The 16,773-nt window shown below is 50.2% G+C and overlaps 1 protein-coding gene across 6 annotated transcripts in view; it reads left to right on the top strand.

Annotated features, from left to right (window-relative positions):
• Nucleotides 1-16,773, top strand: part of ZHX3 (zinc fingers and homeoboxes 3) — a 47,293-nt gene that overhangs the window by 18,349 nt on the left and 12,171 nt on the right. The window contains exon 1 of one of the 6 annotated variants that reach the window (XM_032198281.1): nt 5,308-5,363. The exons of 2 other annotated variants lie outside the window; for them this stretch is intronic. The gene's annotated coding sequence lies outside the window, so the exon portion shown is untranslated. Of the gene's footprint in view, nt 1-5,307; nt 5,364-8,059; nt 8,119-10,990; nt 11,041-13,029; nt 13,082-16,773 lie in introns of those variants that run through there. 3 more of the 6 variants (XM_032198277.1, XM_032198279.1, XM_032198280.1) reach the window with 3 other exon arrangements.

The following is a 16,773-nucleotide window of genomic DNA, read 5'->3' as shown; positions in this document are numbered from 1 at the left end:
TGGAGCCTGCTTGCTCTGAACTTCAGTAGTCAGTGCCCTGTGAGGAGTGCAGCAACCGGACTGGTGCTGGTATTGTTCCTAGCTTCCCTCACCACGTCCAGTGTCATTTATTACTCAAAGGTTTGCACACAGGGACAGATTGTGGCATTATAGCAACTCGTGTCATCCCCTCTGCATGCTCGCAGCCGTGCCCTGGCATATGCAGGGTTTCTAGTACCTTCTGAAGGGGCTTGGAGAACCAAACTCTCAGGATCACTGCTCTTAGGGCTTGGCCCCTTTTTCTCAACTCTTCCTTTTCCCCACCCTTCTCTGATGTCCTTTCCCTCCCAATTCATTTGTTTTTAAAATGATTTTGCTATTGTGTGCATCAATATGCACATAGCCTGTCTTGTTTTTCTCTTGGACTAAAAGTGCAAAGCAAATCTGTTTATGGTTTTGGTGAGCTAATTCTTCCCCACCCTAGATTTTTAAATAGACTCTTTCTCTACCAAGCTTGCAGAGCTCGCAGGATGTATTGAAGTAATGGGAAAAATATGCTGTGTGTTAACCTTCCTTTTTTGTAAAACTTTGTTTACAACACCCTATTCCTAGCAGTACATTTGGGAAGTGCGTATCTGGATGCCGAAGCGAGTAGAAGACGTTGAAATAAGAAAATGGTAATTTAATGCCTTCAGAGAGGAAATGTTTGGAGTTTTCAACTTTCAGCACTTGGCTTGCGCAGCAAAACAAAGCAGGCTGTACTGAGCTGTCCCGTCACTTTTTTGGCTCTCCTTCCCTCCTGGGAATTGCCGTGTTCCCTGCCGGGCGCAGGGAAGGCAGAGGGGCCGGGGGACCCCAGCCCCGTGCTGCTGGCTCCTGCACGGCCGTGTTGCCTCGGGTCTGGCAGCAGGAGGGCAGAGCAGTGAAAAATGCTCTTGGCCTGCCGACGGTCTGCTGGATGACGTGTCTGGCACGTCACTGGTGCGTTGGAAATGTTATTTACCTCTTGATTTCATCCTTCCTAAGAATCAGCCTTTGAGTGTTTGGGTTAGCAGCTGGCAGGGCTTAGCGGGCTTTGGGGTTTGTGCTGGAGGGTCTGCTGGTTTTTGGGAGGCTGCAACGAGCTTGGGTGCTCACCAGCGGAGCTCTGGGGTGCTGGGATCTGTGTGGCTTGTCTGGCAGCACCTGTCCTCTGTGTCTGGCATAGGATTCCCTTCCTGCTGCTCCCTGGCCGGGCTGGGGCTGGGCTGTGTTGCTGCTGAGCGCCGAAGGGCTGCGCGGTGCCACGGAGCTGGCCGTCACGTCTGCGGGCACACAGCGTGGGCAGAGCTCTGCAGAGCAGATGTTGGCTTGGTTGGGGCCCCTAGGTGCTCCCGCAATGTAAATAAGCAAGGAAATTTTTGGCAGTGTTAATGTCACACCTCTGCAGGGCCGTGTTTGGGACCCAAGGACCCAGAGGCTGCTGGCTTAGTTTTGTTAGGAGCAAGATGACCTGCTGGAGGTGCTCCCGCAGGGCTGTGCTGTGCTGGTTCCTGCAGAGGATGAAGCATTTGTCCTTACCAGACAGTGTGGTGCAGTGGAGACAGGATCTGTGGCAGGAAAAACCTGTGGTGCTGCCACTGTGAGTAAAGGGGGTGCTCTGCAGGACGTCTCTAGCCTTGGCTACAGCTCTGAGCCTGCTCCTCACCTGGGTTTGGGGTCAGGTTGTGCGCACAGCAGGGTCTGCTGGTGAGCAGCCTGAAAAGCAGAGCCGGCTGGGGCAGGGCCGTCGTGCTCGTACGGCTGTCATCAGCGGCTGCCTCTGCTCATCCAGTGGAGGAGAGATGGGAGAAAGATATCTTCAGTTCCCACAGTCTTTCACCCTGAGAGAGACACGTCTCGTTAGAGCAAGCAAGAAGAACAAAGTGAAGAATTCACCACTTGAAGGCTTTGTGGAGCAGGACTGTTCTTTACCCATTTAATTTTCTAGTGGGTGTTTTATTCTGGAGCAATCTCGGTGGTGGCCAAGTTCTCTCTCTTTTATTTAATTTAATTTTAACTTATTTTTTCTGTTGAGCTGACAGACTTTGGTGCCCCTTAGGAAGGTGATGGCTGGGGGCTCTGGACAAAGCTCACGGATTGCCAAGCAGGTGGCCGTGTAGCTGTGAGGCTGTTTTGGGAACAGACTGCAGTGGTTTGTGTACCTCTGCTTTCATCTTTGTATCTGCCCACTCAGGATGTGTAACTGTGAAGTTTTCCCAACTAGCAAGTCAGTTTTTTCCTGATGTCCTTGCATTCCTTTCCTTCAGCTCTCCCTTCCTACTCCGCCCAGAAGAGCTGCTCTGTTTCTTATTGACATAGCTGCTCAGAGTTTGTATACAATTTGAGTTGGACAAATTAAATTGCTTATATACAGGGAGATTGAGGCCACCAAATGCTTAAACACTGCATAAACTTCTTGGCTAGACCCATGCTGTGTTGACCTCCCCTCCAGGCAGCCTACATTGTAGTGCATGGAAGAGAAAATCCCATCTTGTGCGGCCCTCTCCAGGCCTGTTGCCTCACGCTTTTACTGGCTGTCATCAGCTGAAAATTACCTGAGCTCTGTAGATATCCAGATGTGGTTTGACTGTCAGTTGTATTAGAAGTGCATCTGCCTGCTGGAAGGTTTTGTCTTTGCTGCTGCTTGAAGGGCTGGAGCTGGGCAGGATTTGGGGCACGGGTGGGGGCGATGCTGCCGCCTGCCCTGTGCTGGCCCCAGCCCCGCATCCCCATGATTTTGCAGCACGATTTTGGCAGTGCCATGGGGATGCCTTGAGGCAGCCCTGCTTAACCAGGCTACCTGGAGGGTGTGGAAGGCATTACAAAAAGTTTTCCACTTGGGGACTAGGGTCTGCTTAGAGCCTTGGGGCTGAGGGGTGTTGTAGGCTCCAAGCAGATTTTCTTTGGGAAGGTGAAGAGTTGCGCCTGTGGCCCATAAAAACCCAGATAAAATGTGTTCAGTCTTTGTTTTAGCAACAGACTGACTGCATGCCAGGTTCAAGGTGAGGCCTTGTGCAAAGGGAAAGGCTTTTTGGTATCTGGAGCAGCACTAGGGCTGCTTCACTCTGCTTCATCCAGAGAGGTGCAGAAGTATTTATGAATGAAGACGCAAACACGAGGTGAAACTTGTCATCCAGTAAGGGCTTACTCATGGGAGGCCACCCTTCAAAACAAAGTGATTAACTGTGAACCAAAACCAACCTCTTATCTTGATCTGGAGTCTTAGAAGCACTCTGGTGGTGGTGGGGCTGTCTGCAGCGCTGAGGGAGTTGTCTGCTTCGGCATGCTGAACACGCGGCAGCTTTGATTTTATTTCCAAAACAGCAATTTGAGCGTGTTGGGCTGGAGTGGAAATTCACTGTGCCAGTATAATTCAGCATAATCTCTGTATGCAAACTAGGAGGGTTTTTGACAAGAGGTGATCTATTAGATGGATGATTTCTGATAAATAACTAGATTGGGACTCACAAGTCCTGGGTTCAATCTCTTGCTTTGCAATAAGCTTCCTGTGACTTTGGGCGAGCTATTTAAAATTGCTCAGTGCCTCACTTCCCTTTCTGTAACCTGCCGGTAACAGCATTTCCCTTCCAGCCCAGGAGTGCTGTGGCAGTGGGAAGGCAGTCAGAGCCTTTTCCGTGGTCAGTGAATGAAGAGCCCAGAGCAGAAGGCACAACCATCTTAGGGGCCTTTCTTCTGTTCTCACGGGGAAAAGAGAAAAGGATGATCCATTTAAACAGCTCTGTTGGTGCCCAGAGAGCATGCTGTCACTTTGTGAGAACCTGCAGCTCCCTGCACAGCCACAGACGTGCTACAAAGGCGTGTGCTCCCTGAGCGGAGAAGTGTTCCCCAGCATCGCTTTATTTATTTATTGATTTATTTTATTTTTATCCATTAGCTTTAAATCAATGGCCGGTTTTGGTAGAGCAGGTTTCTGGTGCTCCTCTGAGCTCCTCTGCATGAAATTTTCCTTTAAAGTATTCTGCTTTTGCTCCCGCACTGCCTTTCTGCTTTAGGCCCTGGCGGATGCTAGGGAGAGGTGATGGCTTTGAGGACAGAGATGCTTACACCTGGAGCTGCTCTCCCCTGGAGCCCACGGGACGTGCCTCGGCCAGACCCTTTTCTCTCTCCATGCCTGTTTACTCTTTTCTAGAGCGGGATTAACAGTGCTGGCCTTCCTCTTACCACTTCCCTGGGAAGTGGGAGGGCAGGGGAGGCAGGGGCTTGCTCTGGAGCCCCTCGGTGTTATAATCCAAATCGCTCCTTCTGGTTCTGCAGCTGGGCACGAAGGCTGGTGCACGCCGTCGAGGAGCCCACCAAAGCAACCGAGCCGCAGGCTGTTAGGAGCGTAGGCTGGGGCCAGCTCTTTCATCTGCGGTGTATTTATCCTGCAAAGATGTTATCGTCTGTGAAAGAGGCATGGCCCAGGAGCTGGGAAAGCCCATCCCTTTTGGAGAGAAGTTTGGCTTTCATCTCAGCCCTGCCTGGTCAGTGGAGGGGCACTGTGTAGTATGTGCTTCTGCGTGTCTGTGGCAGCCCTTCCCAAAACCCCAAACCCTTTCCTCTCCAGGGTACCTTTGCTTGAACTGTTACATAGTGCAGCCCAGTTTAGAAGGTGGGAGAGGATGGGAGGGTACAGATGGGAGCCGCTGGCCCTGAATTCTGAGGGCTGCCCCTATGGTGAAGTCCTTTGGGTGAGAAAGGAGATGGTCTGGAAGGGGCTGAGGCTGGGACTGTAGCTCTTTGGTGTTTGGGGCGGTGTTGCAAACTGTTTTTCCACCTGTCACTGGAAGGTATGTACAGTTTTATGGCATTATTCCAGGTCGAGTTCCCTTAACGAACCTCTTGATTGTTTTGCCTAATGCTGGCGACTAGAGCAAGCGGCTTGATACAAAGGTTTGCGTGATTGATCTTAAGGACGCTGCCCTTGTGGGATTTGACTGTGAAGCTGCCTTGTGTGCTTCTGAGCAGACCGTTAACGTTTCCTCCCCTTGTTCCCCTGATATGCAGAGGTCCATTCACTTAATCTCTTCCCGGCAGGTGATTATGGGCTTGTATACAGGAGGAATTCCTGCTGCCCTGAGCTTTATCCACTTTGACACCCTGCTATGCTGCAATATCATTGAGGTGCTTCCAAGTCTGCCTCTCTCCCAGCCCAAGGAAGAAAACAATTGCCCGGAGAAACAGCATTGGGTTGTTGTTTGCTTCCTTTGTCCGCAGTGTCTGGATTTTTTTTTTCTTTCCACAATTGGCAGTAGCTAAATAACTTCAACTTCTGGGCTTTCAAACTCTAAGCAGAATTAAAATGAAGTAACATTGAACAGCTTCGGGACAGTAACTGAGAAAGTGACCCATTCTTGTGAAATGTAAGTCCTGCAATGTTTTTTCACGGTGTATTTTGTGCATCTGTTTCCCTGTTGATTTGCACGACAGCCGGGGTGCCTCCAGCTGCCACGTGGATCTGGGGGACCGGGAGCTGTGGGTGCAGCTGCTTGGGATTGGGGTGCCCAGGCTGCAGCCCCGTGGCCTCCAGCACTTGCACTCCTCCAGATGGACGCCTCTACAAAATGTCCCAGCCCTGGGAGCCAGGACTTCGGGATGAAAATCTGTGGGGCAATTCCTGGGTACATCTCAGCAAGTGCTCGTCCTGCCCCAAGGACTGGGAAGTGACAGGCGATGTGCTGCAGCAGGCAGAGCTGTGCTGGGCTTTGGACGGGTCCTGTAAATTCACCTTGTCTAGAAGCGTGCCTTCATCTCCGTGAGCGTGGCTCTGATTTGAACTGCTGACCTAGAAACAAGCGGCTCCGTCACGCTGTTACCAAGCCCCTGAGCCAGCCCGATCCCTGTATTTGCAGACAGCCTGCTGACACAGCACCGCCCTTATTTTGGCGTTGTGCTCCCCTGTGCTGACTCCTCCCGCAGTGTGGTCTCTCGTGCTATTTTCCGAGTTGCGTTGAACAGAGTTAATAATTTATACCGTGCCATTCATCCTAATGATGGTGGGGAATGTTTTAGGCTGCTGTAATGAGACTGCCCTCCATTTCTCTCTGAAAAAGAAGTGAGCCTTTTGGAAAAAAAAAAAATAATAGTCTTTTTTGCTATTCCCTGTTTCCCTGAGGCAACAGCATAGGCTGTGATGCTTTGGGTGGTATAGACTGGGATTTTGCAGTGAGAACTTTTCCACTTTCACTTGAGAGGCTGGGAAATTCTAGACCCCTGAAAGACAGCTTTTCTTCAAGCTAGCTAAATCAGTTCTAATGAAATGAGAGCTTTCAGATAGGCAAAGTGATTTTTAAATTGACTCTCATTTCACTTAATTCCCTGGTTATTCCCTTATTCCCCTCGAAGGACGTTGTTTCTGTCCTGCATCCCATCTAGTCCAGCTTGCACTGTTGTTTGCAAAGGGTGGGATGGTTTCAAGAGGACAAAATGCAGCAGTCAGCTCTTGTTTAAGCAGCATCGTGATAGAAAACAGGCACAAGCCCTTTCTCTTTTTTCTCCCATCACTCCCCCTTGTCACCTGTCTGCATGTCTGATTTGGGCAAATCAACCAGCTATTAGTAAGCTCTATTTGTTTTTGTCACTGGGAGGGGTAAAAAGTCCTGGAACCTGCCTGCCTTTATGGCTTTTTCTGTGTTTTGCTTTTTTTTTTTTCTCTTTCTTTTCTTTGTTCTCTCTTCTCTGGGCAATTCGTCTGGATTTTGGAAAGAAGTATTACTTAATGGTCTCTATAAATTACACAAGTGTCCAAAAAGCAGTTCTGAATCCATGCAGCAGGAGTTTATAGGAAACAAGCTTGGTGCTGTTAGGAAGCCTTGCCTGCCTGGTGATGTTTGATGGACACTCTTTACTCTGAGTGTGGGGTTGGACCAGCTGTCCTCCAGCGGTCCCTCCCAAGCCTGGCTGTTGTATGTTTCTGTGACATCCATGGAGGCCCCAAAATAGGAGCTCAGGAGATGAGCCAGCAATGCGGCTCAGCAGCTGCCTTAATTCTGCAAATGGGGCTGCACAGAAAAAGCATAACACTTTTGAGGTGAGCCAGTACCTGTGGGGCCGAAATGAAGATTGCTGCTGCTCTTGGCACTCCTGCGGGCTGATAACATGGGAACAAGACCCAGATCCCAAGCGTAGTGGGGCCTGTGGGGTTGGCATGTCGCTGTTAAAACCCACGGCTGCCTGACTGTCTGCTGCTACAGGCGATGGATGAGCTGATAGCAAGAGGTACATGCCTCTCTGCGTCCGTGTGAACAGAGAAAACAGTGAGTACTTAGAAAATACAGCTGTTGGAGATGTGCTAATAACTTCACACTCGGCTGCACACGCAGAAAGTGGGGCTTTCCTGCTTGTGATCTGTGTGCGTGTAATTTCAAAACCTATGGCAGAGACCTGAGGACAGGTTCTGTATGGCTTGGCAGTAATTGGGCAGTATTTGCATAATGATAGTAATTTCCTTGTTCTCATTTCCTAAATTTGGTTTGCGAGACCATGCTGCAATGTGACTTAGAGCTGTAAGTATTTCTCTGTTGGCAGTTGGAAACGAAGTGTTAGCTGTGACTACTTACAGAAATAAGTGTTCAGTGTTAGACTAAATTGAATAATATGGTGGTGTTCATATCTTAATCTTCCAAATAGTGCTCTTAAATTCGCTACAGTGATGTCTGAAAAGCTTAAAAATAATAAACTCTATTGTATAGAGCTTTGAATGCAGAGTGGAGGCTTAGTGATTGCTGGCAGTTTGTGGGTATAGTCGCTAATGCATGGCAAGGAAGCAATTCTCCCAGCATGCCTGAATTTCTTAACCGAATTTCCTCGTATTAAGGCCTTGTGATCCACAAATTAATTAGTACATCAATATTTTGAATAAAGGCTCGCAGGAAACCTCAGTCCCCAAACCAAGCCCCTTTCCTTAGGCTGTCATACCACCTTAAAACACCTCTCGTTTTCCCCGCGTGGCTGCCAAAAGCTGCTTGCATCCAGCAGCTATTCGGTAGCGTACGTGAAGTGGGCTGGCGAGCTCATGTTCCACCCAGCGAGAGGCACCACCAGCTGACTTTCGGCAACGAGCTGAAGTCCCAAACGAGCCTCGGCATCTGATTTTTAGCCCGTGTTCCCTGCAATAAGGTAACGAACCAACTCCTAACCTTGTGCCATGAGAATAGTCAAACTCCTGGCGATTTATTTATTTTAACGGTATCAGGAACTCAAAAACTGAGGGCTCTGGGGAATCAAGAGTCTAAGGGAGAGCTTGGAAAAGAGGGTTCTGGCTTTGCTGATTTTTCTCAGAAGGCGTCTGTGTTGCTCTGCATAATTCCCCTGCATCCTTGTGAACGGATTTTTAAATGAGGAGCTGCAGAGGGCAGCTTCGGAAATGGCCGGTGAGACCAGCAGGCAGGGTTTAACGATCCAGCAGAAAAAAAAAAAAACGGAAGGGGGAGGGGAGGAGGACGTGATTTGTTTATCACAACTGTACTTGAAACTAATTTTAAATGTCTGTCTTCAGAGAGTAAGGAAATTCCTTCAGCTTCCAGCAGTAAATAACTGGGATGCTTTTAGCTCACAGCTGACCTACAGAGGATGGTGAGCTTTCAACGCAAAAAATAATTGCCTCTCCGTGGATAATCCATTCCAAGTCTCGCTAAACAGCCGGAGGAAGTGAAGAATCCTGACAAGCATGGTTCATATCACAAATAACCCTTGAACTTTGTTCTGTTTCTCTGCCTGCTGCCCAGAGCGGCTTGACAAATGGTTTGGAACAAATCTAGTTTTCAAACCAAAGAGCAGGTGACAGGGATTGCTTTTGGCTGGCAGGTGCTCAGTTGGGATTCTGGTATCTCCAGCCCATGGAAATCTAGAATGAAATCCCCAATCCATTTTTCTCTTGGTGCCAATCTTAAAAGAGGTAGTGATTGTTTTAAAGAAGGGGAGAAGAAAGGCTGTGTCGTGTGAGCAGTCTGGGGTTAGTGAATGAGGGTTTGGTGGTTGGGCTATATATATATTTCTCCATAACCACTCTTCGTGGTGGTGAAGTACCTGGTGCTTGCTGTGTTGCAGACTTCTGAAGCTCAGCTTCCCACCAAGCAATTCAGCAAAGGCTTTGGCCATTTGGATGCTGAGCACTCTGAATGATCTGCCCCGCTGTATGCCAGCAGAAACTGTTGGGAAGTGGGGACTTCTGGAAGTCTGTCACTTATGTAGGTACTGAAAAGGAGCCGGGCCCTTTTTGGAAAACTGTGTTCCAGCTGAAGGAGCTGAAAACTTGCCAGTCTGGCCATATGCTTCTGAAGTTCTTGTGGTTCAATGCTTTGGGCCAGGATGTTGGCTATTTAAGGCAATGGCAGAAAACCCTGTGCCCCTCTTGCACAGTAGGTATGTGAACTCAAAGCGTTAGGACAATGGTGACTCTAGAATTAGATGGTGTCCCTAATTTCCCTCTTCAGTTTTAAGTGGATGCAGCATTCTTCACTTACAATCTCAACTGTTGTGTTGCATTGTTGTATGGGGTTGAACATCTGCCCCTTCCAGCCACAAAAGTGGCTGTGTTCCAGTGGCGGGTGGTTTCTTTCTATTCAGGGATCCTCTGAGGCCTGGAAAAGCTTAAGCATTAGGCATGACATACTGTCAGCTGCTGCAGAGCCCCGTGGCTCTCCTTCTTTCAACATCCACGGGACCAGAGCTGGCGGTCGTGGCTCACCTGTGCCCCGTACCTGGCACAGACAGACCCTGGCACTGCCGGAGGGGGAGCGGGGCTGCAGCAGAAGCCTGGTCATCCATCACAGAAAGCGTTGGTGGTCCCAGCTCCCACAGGAGCAGAGGGAAGCTCTGTTGTCAGCTCCTCTTCGCGAGGTCTTGATGCAGGAGGAAACATAAGCCAGAAGTTGGAGTTTGAAGACTTAGCAAAGCAGAAAAATCGGCTTTGTCACCCTCCGGTGACATCCCTTTAGGTAGCTGTGCCCTGTGGGGCTGCAGTCCTACCACTTACCCTTTCGTTGCTTGCAAGCAAAATGAAAACGTGGCTTGGAGCCCAGTGAGGGCAGCGCTGCTGGGAGCCTGGGGCCTGACCCTTCGCTGCTTGGGCAGCAGCCCTGGGCTCACCCGGCCTCTGGGGGAACGGCGGCGGTGTGGGCCAGGATGGTGGGGCTCCAGCAGACAGGCATCTGCTGGGATGGTTTGGCCTCTGCCGGGGTGGTGGAGCCCCACCAGATGGGCTTCCCCCGGGGTGCTTTGCCCCGCATTAGGGCTGGTTGTGGTGCCCGAGCTGAGCAGGGAGTGAGCTGCCAGTCCCCCGTGCGTTTCTCCATGTAGTATTTTCTTCCCCCAGCATTGTGCTGGTGATTGACTGGTGTTTTCTCGGCAAAAGCCTCCTGAATATTCATTTGGCTGATGGGAGATGGGAGTATGGTAGCGCCTGGAAATCAGCTTGGGGAGGGGAAGCGAGCAAAACTGCCTTTTTCTCGCTACTGTTGCTACTCGAACTGTGTCAAATGCATACTTCACACCAATAAATGCTTGCAGAGACCTGAGCCTACCCTTGTAAAGCAGAAATTACAGCTCAGGCATTCTTGCCATCCTCATTCAAAAGCCCATTCCTCATTATAATGACTTTATGCATATTATTTCAGCTCAAAATGCCATTCTTCTTCTCCCCACCCATTTCCTTTACTGGCTGTGACATACAGGAACTACACCCATGGCTTGACTAGCCTCTCCTGACCTTTTGTAACTTGGCTCCAAACTCATTTTTTTGGGTCTTTTGCAAAACACTGTCAGAAGGGAAAAATCCTTTGTTAAAACACAGCCAACTCCTGCCTCAACGTGGAACAGTTTGTTCTGCTGAAAGAATGAGCCAGTTCAGTGAGCAGAAAAACATTGCCATAAACCAGCGTATTCAATAAGCTGCAAAAGCGATCGGCTGCGCTCCACGTCTGAAAGGACAACCGAAGCGGGATCCGTGGGGGGAGAAAAACCCACGATCCCGACCTGCCAGCCCTGTTTCCTTGCTCTCAGCTGAAGCGTTTTGCAGCTGTCTTTTTGGTTATAGCGACTGTAAGTGGGGAAATGGGAGCTGATGGCGAGCCAGAACGCGGCGCAGCTCACAGAGCTAGCATATTGCAAAAGGGCACGGGGAATGAAGTAATCCAACAGTGCTCAGCTGGGAAGGGGATGCGGCGCTGTAATAGTCCGCAGTCGATGCTGCAGATGATCAGCTCCAGCACCCCGCGTTTGGTGTCTGGTACTATTTAGTAGCTCAGTTTAGTGCTTCCCACTCATGTCCCACATCTCATTTTAAAATCTGGACCTTGGAGTGCTTTACCCTCCACTCAATTTCCCTGGAATCATTGCCTTTATGTGGCTGCTCAGTAACTGGTGATCAGCCTGTCTTCAGCAAGCCTTTCTTCATTGCACAAGAGCCTTGGATGCTTGGTGAGAAAACTGTGTGACCCTCTAGCAGGCTTTTGTTTTTGTGGTCCTGCAGTGGGATCGTTTCAGTCACGAAATAAAAGCTGATGCTGGTTTTCTTGTAGCAATAAATGTTATGATAGTGCCTAGAGCTGTGGTTCTTGAGCTCGGGGTGGTGGCCCCCAAGTAGGGTCACCCATCTGGAAGTGGATGTGCAAACCTGGAAGTGGGGTTGTGAGCAGAAGTGCTTGGGAAATGCGGTTTAGAGGCTTCCCACAAATGACCTGGTGCTGGGCTGAGAGCAGAGTGGGCTTGTGTGCTTTGTCTGCTCTCTTGCCGTAGGGGGCTCAGGCCTGTGAACTCTTCTTCAGTTTCTCCTGGCATCTCCTGCTGATTTAGAAGACTCAAGGATTTTTGCCAGAACCATAACAGTGACCAAGCTCTAACTCTGGTTCTTGTTTGGCTTTGGGAACCATGAGTCCTCACTCCAAGCTCCCCCAGTTTTTGTCTTGGAGCTCATCGACAGCTTCCAATAATAAAAATACAGAGAGGTATATTTTAGTTCTTAATCTGTCCATTTTCATGTGGATTCCAAAGAGCTAGGTCTACCAAAGCTGATCTTGCTCTGTCTAAATGGTGATACTTGACAGTAATGTCTACCCGTGCAACTCCGGACACGGTGTGACAGAATATTACCCTGTTGACCATGTGTGGCCATTTTAGATGTCAGTGATCAAGCAGCAATCACAAAGAGATCCCTCTCACAATTAAAGCAAAAGCAGACCTCCGAGAGAAAGCACAAGGGACTGAAATCAGAGCCCCTGTGCACTTGTAAACATGACTGGCCCTGCCTAGGCACAAGCCAACCTCCTGGTATTCACCAGCCGAGTGCGAGGTGATGGGGGACGCAGATGCCGATGAGCTGAGGGACTTCTTGAAGCCCTGCTAATGCTGTCTGGTGTCCTCTGCTGGTAGCGTTCACCTCCGAGCTGGCTGTGCGGATAGATGATTGTCTGTCTGCCAGATCGTTTCCTTTGGGGCAACGCCAGGAATGTTTTGCAACATGGACAAAATGTGAGGATCGAAGCTATGCGTGGAGGTGGGTCCCCGGGATGCTGGGAGTGTAAACCCTGCTGAGGTAGTGTGACTCGGAGCAAAGCTGTAATGAAGCCTGCATGCTAAAAGAGATTTTTGTTTGAAGATGTCAAGGGTGTGATTGCATAACGTTTATTTGGTCCTTGGTCAAATGGATGGGAGCAGAGGAAAAAGAGTGAGTGAATTAGTGGTGGTAACGTTCACACAGAAGCACGCAAAGCTCGGAGGGATGATCATTGGTTTTGTTTTGATGTGTGGTGTGTTTTTTATTCCTGACGTTCTATTGAAATATAGCACACAGGCTTGTCTCTAAGGGGGGCACGTTGCCAGTAGTCTAAAGGTTATATTATCCTAGTGACCTATTTTTATACTCTAATCGCGTTCTGTTTCAGCCACCCCTCTCTAGCCTTCCATCTCACTCGGGTTTGTGCTCATCTGAAAAAAGCTGAGATAATTACCATTAGTCCCTGAGCGCTAATGGAGAGAAGCAGCCTCTACCCAGGTAACGAAGACAAAGGCAAGTTGCTGCTGTTCTGACAGTACGAGACCAATCCGAAAAGGTGGCTCACAAATCGGTGATGACATGAAACAGGTCAGTGCAAAGTGTGGCAGGGTAGGGGAGAGGTCTTCTCTTCCAGGCATGCTTTAAATGGAGAGGTGCAGCAGCGTGTAGAAGGACAAGATTTTAATGAATAGCTCTGTTTAACTACCCTAAATGAAAATGACGCTTTTCTACTTCGGGCCTGCCAAGTAATGGAGAATGACTGTGATTGTTCAGCCAGCCAGCCTCCATTGCCTTTAAACTGTGCGCGCATTTGCAAAGCCAGGCGTAAGCTACAAAGCACCCCGAACAGTCGGCATAAAGAGAAATTGTTCCTTAGCACAAATGTTGACTGTGCGATGCTGCTGGGAGCTTGAAACTGCTGAAATCGGTGCGTGTGTTTGTACATTTGCGTGGCACCGAATAATAAGATATGGAGAGGCTTTGCTTGTCTCGGGCTGCTGCTGTTTTACTGCTCGTGGCTTCCCCTGTTATTGCCGAGCTCACCTGACAGCGGAGTGCCCGCAGCGCAGCAGCGATCTGTGCCCAAGGGGAGAGCCCCGTTAAGCGTTCCCTCACGGGATCTGGCAGTCCTTTGCAGGGTTAAACCCCTGCAGAACGAGGTGCGTGGTGGTCTCGGTGCAGGCTCTGGGTGGCAGAGAAGTGGTGGGCTGACTGCCCCCGGGCAGGTGGTACCTATAGGCGCGCAGCCTAGGCGATGGCACGGTGTGGGGATGCGTGCTGCCCGCCTGGGTGATGCTCTGGTGCTGGTGCTTTTAGGCTGCTGGAGGAGATCTATGCCATGAGCGCCCTTCCAGCTGCAGGCCTTGCAGTCCCAGGGATGCACAGCCACAGACCAGGACCAGAGGAGCTCCGTGGGCTCCGTGCTGCCTCACAACCTGCCCAATCCTGCCTTTTCTTCTCTGATACAGAGCCACACTGGCACAGCTAAAAGGGACATCCCATCCGTGCCCAGGAGGTGAGGTGTGCTCTGGAGAGGTGGGCTCTTCTCTCTGGGTCTGCCCGTGCTGAACGCAGGAGTACTTAGAGAGGTCTTCACCAGTCACTGCCATGTGTCCATCCACATAGCACGTCCCCGGGACGGATGAGCAGGGTTTGTCTGGGTGGTGCTGCTGCTGCGTGCCCTCGCCCCATGCTTTGTTGTGCTCTTGTTGTACTCAAAGCCCGTGGCTCCAGGGCTATGCAGAGGAAGCCTTGGTTAGAGCTGCTGTGGGACAGACCTTCACCTCTCCTCTTCTCCTCTCAGTCTGGAAACTACAGCAGGCTCCAGCCTTCCTCTTTTCCCACCAGCCCAAGCAGGGCATGTTTTGGCAATAAGCTGGATAATTAATACAACCGATGAACTCCTACATAATTTCTCATGAAGGGACTCGAAATGCAAAACAAATGTTAATGACTAACCCAAGAAAAAGAGTCCTGGGACTGCCGTGGCTGGTGGCAGCAGAGGGACTGTGCCCTCGCTGCCGCACAGACCTGGTGTTCCCTCGCCCTCCCGAGCGCCCAGGTAAATGCGCCCAGTCCCAGCTCTGGCACCCGGTGCTGTGCTGCGGGGTCACCCGCTCCCAAACGCGCTGGGATCTCCCTCTGGGCTGCTGGATGGTGGGAGGGGGGAGGCAGCTCACCCCCCGGGGTCTGGTCGCTGCCGACAGCACCGGCTCTGGGTTGCTGACCCCCAGATTTTTCTACCTGCCGTCCTCTGCTTGCTGATTGCTGGTGGAAAGGTGGGGAGTCCACAGATGGCTTCCCAAAGGAAGGATTGCGTCTTCCGGGCCTTGCTTGCAGGTAGGGCATAAAGGGAAGGGAAGAAAACACTCAAATGTCAACTTTTTTCCTTCTTTAATTTTTTTTTCCATGTTATGATATCAACCAGGGCCCGCAGAGTTTGAGCTGAAAAACAAGCCGCTTTTATTTGAAGTGCCAATATTGTGCTTGGCTCCCTATGAGACAGAAACATCAACTTTGTCCCTGACCTGGGGAGTGTGTCTGCCTGCCTAGCAGGCACAGAAAGCGTTGAGAAAACTGTTATTTTACTTCTATTTTGGTGTTGATCTTTTTTTTCCCCCTTTAACCGAGCACTTTATGCTTCAGCAGAGCTACATCGAGCGCCGGGGTCCCCATGGCAGGATTTTGTCATCTGGGACGTCGGTGGGGAGCACGTCCCTGCTGGGAGCATCGCTGGCGTTTGCTGGGCTGGGGGCAGAGCTGCTGTCCCCATACGGGATGAGGGGACCACAGCTGCTGCGGGGCCGCGCGCTGGATGTCTTTTGATGCCACGTGGTGGGTTTCCTTGTTGTTGTTTCTAGGCGAGGTTTGCAAAAGGTCACAAAATTAATCTTCTAACTGGGGACCTTGGCGCTGCGCAGAACGAATGTTTTGCATTAACAACCTAACTCATTAATTCACTGAAACATTTAAAACCAAACCAGTTGTATCCAGCCAAGCTGGAAAAAGCTGAAAGTTCATACTCAGCAGTGCCGATTTCGAAACCTCCCTTTGTTAATCTCTGCAGAAGTAAATTTTCTGAAGTTGTTAAGCTCACTTTGACCAGTCTCTCGGCATTGTTTTCCTCAGCAGACCCAGAGCGGCTCTGGGGCGAGCTGGTGGCACGTACCTGGGCCTGCTGTTGGGACAGGAGCTGGCTGGGATGCCTTGTGGGGGAATGCTTCGAGCAGAGTTTGGGGTTCAGGGCTGGTCAGAAATGCTGTGCCATGTTCACAGACAGCAATCCTGAGTTTAACAGTTTCCACCTTCCTCCTCTGTTCCTCCTTTCCAAGTCACTAGGGGTGTTTATATCGCCGCCCAGCACGTCTCGGGGAACCACAAGCCAACCTGAGCCGCTCGTCTGGCTTAGTGCCTGCCTGGTGCAGAGGTGCCAGGGGACCCCACATCGCAGGACCGCGTGTGTGGGTCCCCCCTTGGAGGTTGCATCTGCCCCCAGTCCCCTCCTGATGCTTCGTTGAGGAGGTGGCCATGCCTGCAGACCCAGTTGTTAGTTCCCTGCGAGCATCTCGGGTGCCAAATCCATTGGACTCTGCCTGAAGTCATTTTTCCTTCAAATTTCCAGCAGCAGGTTTAAGTACACAGGTCATTTGAGTGGTGGCTGCCGCTCACTGCGCTACCTCTCTATTAAATTAGCAGGAGTCGATTAAATAGGGACCATCAGTTGAGGCACGATCCCTTTTTCTTCCTGTCGGCAGGGTAGCTGTTCCATGCAGCTCATCTTTCTTCCAGTTAATCATAAAGCAATACGTAGCAAATCGTGTTCTTCACATGTGGCTGTGCAGACTGGTCGGGGGCATTCGCAGTGGTGGTGTACCAAGGCCCGCTGTAAGGCTGGTTGTTAATTGAATAATTTTTCTGCCGTTAATTTAACCTACCCGTTAAACATCCTTGCTTGTCCCAATGACAGAGATCAGCGAATTGTGCGTTCTGGTATATATTAGTGGTGTATTAAAGCCTTAGTACATTCCAGAAGGTGAGCGGTGAATAAAACATGCTCTTAACATGTGGTTATGCAACTGTTCCATGGAAATGAAACGGACAAACAGTACACTTGATTAATTTTTTTCCTAGTAAATTGGCACTGTGATTCACTTCCAGCTAAATTTGCAATCTGTGTTCTCAGGTGGCATTAATATTGGATCCCCAGCAGGAGAGCTGTGTTGGCTGGTGCTGCTTTGATTGCATTTTTAACAGAACTTGTTGGAGAGCGCACTGAGCTT

The sequence above is a fragment of the Aythya fuligula genome, chromosome 16, assembly GCF_009819795.1.
Source record: "Aythya fuligula isolate bAytFul2 chromosome 16, bAytFul2.pri, whole genome shotgun sequence".
NCBI lineage: Eukaryota > Metazoa > Chordata > Aves > Anseriformes > Anatidae > Aythya > Aythya fuligula.
Note: the sequence above shows the minus strand (reverse complement) of the source record. Positions and strands in the feature narration are given on the sequence as shown.